The sequence below is a fragment of the Triticum dicoccoides genome, chromosome 5B (assembly GCF_002162155.2).
Source record: "Triticum dicoccoides isolate Atlit2015 ecotype Zavitan chromosome 5B, WEW_v2.0, whole genome shotgun sequence".
NCBI lineage: Eukaryota > Viridiplantae > Streptophyta > Magnoliopsida > Poales > Poaceae > Triticum > Triticum dicoccoides.
The window spans coordinates 214,198,903-214,207,748 of NC_041389.1; the positions used below are offsets into that span (position 1 = coordinate 214,198,903).

At 42.9% G+C, this 8,846-nt stretch overlaps 1 long non-coding RNA gene across 1 annotated transcript; it reads right to left on the minus strand.

Annotated features, from left to right (window-relative positions):
* Positions 1–7,920: 7,920 nt before the first annotated feature.
* Positions 7,921–8,840, minus strand: LOC119305344. The gene is made up of 2 exons (XR_005148631.1): positions 8,309–8,840; positions 7,921–8,207 (listed from the first exon to the last, which is right to left on the minus strand). It is a non-coding gene; the product is annotated as an uncharacterized LOC119305344 (long non-coding RNA).
* Between the last annotated feature and the right edge of the window lie 6 nt (positions 8,841–8,846).

Below are 8,846 nucleotides of genomic sequence, written 5' to 3' on the forward strand. Positions count from 1 at the left end.
TCTTAGAGTCTAGTCTTTTAGAGTTTCGAGTTCTGGTCATAAGTTGTCACGCCGCCGCCGCACCATCATCATCGCCCCTGCCATCTACCACCACCGCTCCGAATCCGTATCCATATACCACCACCAATCTGTGTCCATATACCACCACCGATCCATATCCATATACTACCACCGCTACCACCACCGCTGCCATATACCACCACCATATATCCACCACCAATCCGAGTTCCTTGCTTATTAGGTTTGTTTTCGAGATCCATCTAGTTTCCGATTCATGTTTCCTTGACGGAGTAGGTTTCAAAAAAAAAAGAGTCCGGAAACCACCCTCCGTTTAGGCCCAAAATTTTCCGAAAACGCAGTTGTCGAAAAAATTTCTGGCTATCCTATTTTTAGGTGTTTCTAAGTGTATTGAGACAGTCGCCGTTATAGAAAGTTTTTTTTGACCCGTTTCCAGTTTTTGGGTCCGGGCAGTCGAAAAAAAAAATTGGTCAAAAAAAAATTTCGTGCCCATCCTGTCAGTTTGACCTGGGAAGAGTTTTGAGACACTCGCCATTATAGTGATTTTTCGTAAAAAAAAAAAGCAGCGCAAAAAAAAAGAGCGAATTTTATTTTCCAGAGTGTGCTTTTCCCTTGTTTACGTGCAGCGCCGTGATTTTGTTAGTGTTCTAGGCTCGCGTCTCTAGCACGGTCTAGCCTAGGACCAGCACAGTACCGTCGTTGAGCGTTTATTCAACTTTGCATCTCTGAATTGATTATTGCTTACCCCTTTTGCTACCATATTATAAGCCTTCCCAGCTCCACATACATCTACGTCGTGCGTTTGATTCTCCCTGGTAATCGCTATATCCAAGCTTTGAGAGTTTTGACTACAACGGTTGCCGATCACCACCTGCTGCTGGGTAAGAACTGGTAAGAATTTGGGATTTGCTTGACGGGTTTGTGATACACCACCACCACTTCTTAGTAGTCTGTAGGATCATATTCTTGTGTGTTTCTATTTGCTGCTAACCATGGTAGGATCACAAGCTGATGAGACTGATTGGGACAACCTGACGAACAAACAGCTACATGATAAATTTCAGCAAATGATAAGTGGACAGGTGCAAGATGTGCTAAACAGATTTGACGAGGCCATGGAAAAGATAAATGGCATTGAGAAGACGTTCGAAACAAATCTTGATAGCAAGTTTAATGAATTGCTCGTGCGTTTTCCATAACCACCGCCGGCTGCACCGATCGCACCTCTGCAATAACAACAACAACAACAACAACGCATCCTTTTGAATTAGTATGGACGAGCGAAGCGTGTTCCTATTGAGGATGGCCAAACTTCTGGTGCTGCTGTTCATGTTGTTGATGCTTCTTTGGCCCCTGCTACTGCTGCTGCTGGTACCCAGGAGGATGATGAGTATGCGGGCGATTATGAGGATGAGGTTGATCAAAATCAGCACTACGTGCAGCCACCAGCACCACCACCACCAGGTCGACCTCAGGTATATATTCGTAATGGTAGGCCTGCACCACCACCTCAGGTACGAGATGATGTCCATATTCCTAAACTGAAATTGAATATTCCACCATTTGAGGGTAGATATGTTCCTGATATATATCTTACTTGGGAGTTAGAAACTGAACAACGTTTTACATGTTTACAATATCCCGAGGAGAGACGGGTTGCTGCTGCTGTTTGTGCTTTCACTAGTTTTGCATGTGTATGGTGGTCTGAACATTGTAGATTATATCCTATTCCCGCTACTTGGGCTGCTTTGAAAACTGCTATGCGTACTCGTTGGGTTCCACCATATTACCAACGTGAATTGCTTCAAAAATTACAGCGTTTAAGACAAGGAAATTTTTTTGTAGAAGAATATTATCAGGAATTACAAACTGGCATGATTAGATGTGGTATTGTTGAGGAGAATGAAGCTATGCTTGCACGTTTTCTGGGTGGATTAAATAGAGAGATTCAGACCATTCTAGACTATAAGGAGTATACTAATATCACTCGTTTATTCCATCTTGCTTGTAAAGCTGAACGTGAAGTGCAGGATCGACAAGCATTGGCGCGAACTAACTTTTCTGCAGGCCGACCTTCATCATGGACACCGCGTGCATCTTCTACTTCAACTGCACCAGCACCTCAATTAGGTGCCTCCTCCAGTCGTGATACAAGAAAACAGGCACAACCACCATTATCTGCCAAGAGCGCACCTGCTGGGCCTGCACGGAGTTCTTCTTCTTCCATGGCATCAACAGGGCACACAAGTGATATTATTTGTCGTCGTTGTAAGGGAGGAGGTCATTATGCGAGAGAATGCAAATCTCCGCGTGTGATGATTGCTACCGCGGATGGTGGATATGAGTCCTCTAGTGACTATGATGAGGAGACTTTGGCTCTTATTACACGTGAAGAACATGGTGGAGATGATTCTGATCATGAGACGCAATACATGGCTCCTGAAGACGCTGACAGGTATGAATGTTTAGTTGCTCAACGTGTTTTGAGTGTGCAGGTCACACAAGCTGAGCAAAATCAGAGGCACAATTTGTTCCATACCAAGGGAGTTGTGAAGGAACGTTCTGTGCGCGTCATCATAGACGGAGGTAGCTGCAACAACTTGGCTAGCATGGAGATGGTGGAGAAGCTTTCTCTCACCACAAGACCACATCCACATCCTTACTACATCCAATGGTTCAACAACAGCGGCAAGGTTAAGGTAACACGTACTGTTCGTGTGCATTTTAGTATCTCTACATATGCTGATTATGTTGATTGTGATGTGGTACCTATGCAAGCATGTTCCTTATTACTTGGTAGACCATGGCAATTTGATAAAAATGTTGTACACCATGGTAGAAACAATCATTATACTCTTGTTCATAAGGATAAAAATATTACTTTGCTTCCTATGACTCCTAATTCTATTTTGAAAGATGATATTAATAGAGCTAATAAAGCAAAACAGGAGAAGAATAAGAGTGAAAATCAGATTGTGGCAAAAGAATTTGAGCAACAAATGAAGCCTAATAATAAACCATCTAGTGTTGCTTCTGAAATTAAATTGAAAAGTGCATGTTTATTTGCCACCAAATCTGATATTGATGAGCTAGATTTCAGCAAATCTGTTTGCTATGCTTTTGTGTGCAAAGAGGCATTATTTTCATTCGAGGACGTGCCTTCCTCTTTGCCCCCTGCTGTCACTAACATTATGCAGGAGTTCGCTGACGTCTTTCCACAAGACGTGCCACCGGGATTACCACCCATTCGAGGGATTGAGCATCAAATTGACTTAATTCCCGGTGCATCGCTACCCAACCGTGCACCATACCGTACCAATCCAGAGGAGACGAAGGAGATTATGCGTCAAGTACAGGAGCTGCTTGACAAAGGTTATATATGCGAATCTCTTAGTCCTTGTGTTGTTCCTATTATACTAGTGCCTAAAAAGGATGGTACGTCACGTATGTGTGTTGATTGTAGAGGCATTAATAATATTACTATTCGTTATCGTCATCCTATTCCTAGGCTAGATGATATGCTTGATGAATTGAGTGGCTCTACAATATTCTCCAAAGTTGATTTGCGTAGTGGTTGCCATCAAATTCGTATGAAATTGGGTGATGAATGGAAAACAGCATTTAAAACTAAGTTTGGTTTATATGAGTGGTTAGTCATGCCTTTTGGGTTAACTAATGCGCCTAGTACTTTCATGAGACTAATGAACGAAGTTTTACGTGCTTTCATTGGACGATCTGTGGTAGTCTATTTTGATGATATACTGATTTATAGCAAATCTTTGGAAGAACATTTGGAACATTTACGTGCTGTTTTTATTGCTCTACGTGATGCACGTTTGTTTGGTAACCTTGGGAAGTGCACCTTTTGCACCGACCGAGTATCTTTTCTTGGCTATGTTGTTACTCCACAGGGAATTGAAGTTGACAAAGCCAAGATTGAAGCTATCGAGAGTTGGCCGCAGCCCAAAACGGTCACACAAGTGAGGAGTTTTCTTGGCCTCGCTGGATTCTATAGGCGTTTTGTGAGAGATTTCAGCACCATTGCTGCACCTCTCAACGAGCTTACAAAGAAGGATGTGCCTTTTGTTTGGGGTACCGCACAGGAAGAAGCCTTCATGGTATTGAAAGATAAGTTGACACATGCTCCTTTACTCCAACTTCCTGATTTTAATAAGACTTTTGAACTTGAATGTGATGCTAGTGGAATTGGATTAGGAGGTGTGTTATTACAAGATGGCTAACTTGTTGCATACTTTTCTGAAAAATTGAGTGGGCCTAGTCTGAATTATTCTACTTATGATAAAGAATTATATGCTCTTGTTCGGACTTTAGAAACATGGCAACATTATTTGTGGCCCAAAGAATTTGTTATACATTCTGATCATGAATCTTTGAAACATATTAAAAGTCAAGCTAAACTGAATCTTAGACATGCTAAATGGGTTGAATTCATTGAGACTTTCCCTTATGTCATTAAGCACAAGAAGGGTAAAGAAAATGTTATTGCTGATGCATTGTCTCGTCGCTATACTATGCTTTCACAACTTGACTTCAAAATATTTGGTTTGGAGACCATCAAAGATCAATATGTGCATGATGCTGATTTTAAAGATGTATTGCAGAATTGTAAAGAAGGAAGAACATGGAACAAGTTCGTCGTTAATGATGGATTTGTGTTCCGTGCTAACAAGCTATGCATTCCAGCTAGCTCCGTTCGTCTTTTGTTGTTGCAGGAGGCGCATGGAGGAGGACTAATGGGACACTTTGGCGTGAAGAAGACGGAGGACGTACTTGCTACACATTTCTTTTGGCCAAAGATGAGACGGGATGTTGAGCGTTTTATTGCTCGCTGCACTACATGTCAAAAAGCTAAGTCACGACTCAATCCTCATGGTTTATACATGCCTTTGCCTGTACCTAGTGTTCCTTGGGAGGATATATCTATGGACTTTGTTTTAGGTTTACCTAGAACAAAGAAGGGGAGGGATAGCATATTTGTTGTCATGGATAGATTCTCGAAAATGGCACACTTTATACCATGTCATAAAAGCGATGATGCTGTTAATGTTGCTGATTTGTTCTTTCGTGAAATTATTCGCTTGCATGGTGTGCCAAATACTATTGTTTCAGATCGTGATACTAAATTTCTTAGCCACTTTTGGAGATGTTTATGGGCTAAGTTGGGGACTAAACTACTTTTTAGTACTACTTGTCACCCCCAAACTGATGGACAAACTGAAGTAGTCAATAGAACATTGTCTACTATGCTTAGGGGTGTTTTGAAGAATAATAAGAAAATGTGGGAGGAATGCTTGCCTCATATTGAATTTGCTTATAATAGTTCATTGCATTCTACTACTAAGATGTGCCCTTTTGAAGTTGTGTATGGTTTCCTACCTCATGCACCTATTGATTTGTTGCCTCTTCCATCTTCGGAGAAGGTTAATTTTGATGCTAAAGAACGTGCTGAATTGATTTTAAAAATGCATGAGTTAACTAAGGAAAACATTGAGCGTATGAATGCTAAATATAAACTTGCTGGAGATAAGGGTAGAAAACATGTTGTGTTTGCACCTGGAGATCTTGTTTGGTTACATTTGCGTAAGGATAGATTTCCTAATTTGCGCAAATCAAAGCTAATGCCACGTGCTGCTGGTCCCTTTAAGGTGTTGGAGAAAGTAAATGATAATGCATATAAACTTGAGCTGCCTGCAGATTTTGGGGTTAGTCCCACTTTTAACATTGCAGATTTGAAGCCTTATTTGGGAGACGAAGATGAGCTTCCATCGAGGACGACTTCATTTCAAGAAGGGGAGGATGATGAGGACATCAATACCATTGTTACACCCACAGCCCCTACTGCTACATATACTGGACCAATTACTAGAGCTCGCGCACGCCAATTAAATTATCAGGTACTTTCGTTTCTTGGTAATGATTCTAATGTTCATGAGAATATGATGCTGCCTAAATTGGATACATTTGTTTTGCTTACAAGTGAAGGGCCTAGCTTGGAGAAGGATGGACATTGGAGCAAGAACAAGCATGGAGATGATGCCATGCGCAAGGGGAACCAGAACGGAGTTACAAGTGATGATTTCAGGACTTTGAAGCCACCATAATGGGTGCATGAAGCCTTGGACGAAATATACAAGATGCCACTTCATAAATTTCGTCCCGAGGCTATTCTAGGTGCTGCGTCACCTTATTATTGGGCCAGGCCCATGTAATTTCGAAATACATAAGTATAGGCTATTTTTAGAGTCCGTATGTGTGGGGAAACAAGAGATAGGGTTGATTTCGGACCCCTCCACCAAGGGCCACGAAATTCCCCCCTCTTCCTCCATATATACACCCCTTAGGGCGCCGTTTAGACTTTGGGTTTTGTTTAGATTAAAAGTTCGCCATAGCTGCAACTTCGCGTACTTCGTTTGTGTTCAACGACCAGACAAAGGCGTCACAGAACCCCACCTTGATCAATAAAGCTTTCATCTTATATTCGCAATATCCAGATTGCAATCTTAGTTTCTTGCTTGTTCTTCGTTTGCTCGCAGGAAACAGACCCTCGTGGTCAGGTTGATCGTGCTCCGGCGTGGTCAATAACCTCTCGGAGTTGGTTTAGCGATTGCTAAGGCGCGACGTCCTCGCACGTCGTAGTCGGATCGTCAAAGTCGACTTCCACCAAAGCGATATCCATCATCTCATCGAAAGACGGGACACCTTTGCCTCTATCAACATTTGCAGAAACAAAAAAAAATCAAATTTCCCATTAAGATCGAAGTACTTTGTTAGTTTAATTCGAACTTCTTGGCTTAGCGTTGAATATGAAAATGCTATGTTTTTTAAATTTTAACTTCTAGAATTTTATTTATTTAGAAAACTGATTTTTATTTTTTTTAAACACAACGAACAAGGAATATCTTTTTTATGAATGTCAAATTACATTGTTTTTGAAAAACTGAACTTCTTCTTTCTTTTCTTAAACTTCCAAACTTATATTTTCTGGGTGAGGTTTTTTTCATGTCATGTATGTTTTGTGTTCTTTTTCTCCGTTTATGGACTTCTTTTTGTTGTAGTAATTGAACTTACTTGGGCTTCTCTATTTTGTAGTTTTTGAATTGAAACCAACATATGAAAAAAACACTAGTTTTTTGCATCCATATATATTGTTGAACTTCGGGAAATAATACAGAACAAAAACTATACAACATTATGTTTTAGACCAATGTATTTTTCTGTTAGAACATGACGTTTTCCCCATAGAACATGACATTTTCACTTACTTTTTGAACTCTACGAATACTGTTCTCCTTTTTTGGTGAAACGTGTGTGTGTGTAAACGTAATATTCTCCTTTTTGGGGAATAAACGCAAACACTTATGTGCACATGAGCTGACTACAAATTTTGAAACTCTTTCCAATTCGTGTGTGATAGCATGCATGTGCACTCGTACATGCATGCGCCCACCATACACCACACGCACAACGCGCACACACACCACTAGCGACGTAGCCGCACCCAGCAGCAGCAAGTGACAACGTCGCGGATTCGTCGTCGTCTGCGACCGCATGCCATGGTCTGGCCCGATAGCTCCGGCCGGTCTACTCTGCCAGGACTTCGCCCCGGGCGCCTTCATTTTCCTGGTACTGATGCTTGTGTGCAACACTCACACAGAACAATTATAGGCAGCCACACACTGATGTTGCTAGACACCTGCTACTTATTTTTTTCCTGCTCCAGAGAAAAGCGGTGCATCGTTCAATAATGTAATTACTGTGTGTCTTGAGGCCCCAAAATATAGGCAGTATAACTGATGAAAATTCAGTAGAGCATGGTATTTCATATGCATTTTTGCTAAGTGCAGACATAAGTGTGGAATCAATAATTCATGGGAGGAGCCACCTTTTTTCATCCCCCAAGTCTCCAGAAGGTACAGAGCACAAATTACAAATGTTATCAGCATCCAGGGCCCTGGCTCAGCCACAAGTTTTCAGCACAGATTTCTGCTAATAGCTGCATACACACAACAACCATCTAATTCCATATAAATGGACTTCAATTTTCTGACAACATGAACTTTGTTATTAGCAAAAATCTGTAGTCCTGGATGGAGTGCTTTCCTGGATGCCTCACCTATGGCTCTGCACACGCACAACTTGGGGTGTCTAAGTTTGCATCTCCGTCAGTGCTTTATACATTAACATAAAACAAAAAAATTCTGTCAGTGCTATAGTATCATATCGATGCAGAGCAAGATTAGGGGAGCCACTGTAATCTGGGTGCTTGAACCTCGTTGCGACGTTGACGAACAGGAGCCCATAGTCCTCAGGCAGCACATAGCCTAGGAGGTGACAAGCTCCTCGCTGGGACTCGGCCTCGTACGGCGTCGGGCGAGTTTGTTGAACGACCCCCAGTTGGTGTAGTTGAACGGCGGCCCGAGAGGGTGCTGAAGGTGGCCCTGTTGAACGGCTCCCCAGCAGGGTGCGCCGAGGTGGTCCAGCCTCCGGGAGTCGCGCACCCCGTGAGAGGAGATGACGGCGGATCACACCTTATCCATAGTAGGGGGTGGCATGCATCCATCGCAGACGTACTCGAGGAAGGAGTTGAACGGTGCAGGCGTACAGACTCGGACTGTAGGCGATGATGATGGGTTGGTGGTTACCGTCCGCCATGGTGGAAGCGCAGCGCACAGGGGTCCACTGCCCGGCGGCGCGGTGGTGGGATCCAGGGCTAGCGGCCGGGGCGGCAGGCTGGGATCCAGGGCCGACGGCGGCATGCTGGGATCCAGGGCCGGTGGCGCGTGGGGATCCAGGGCCGGCGGCGGGAA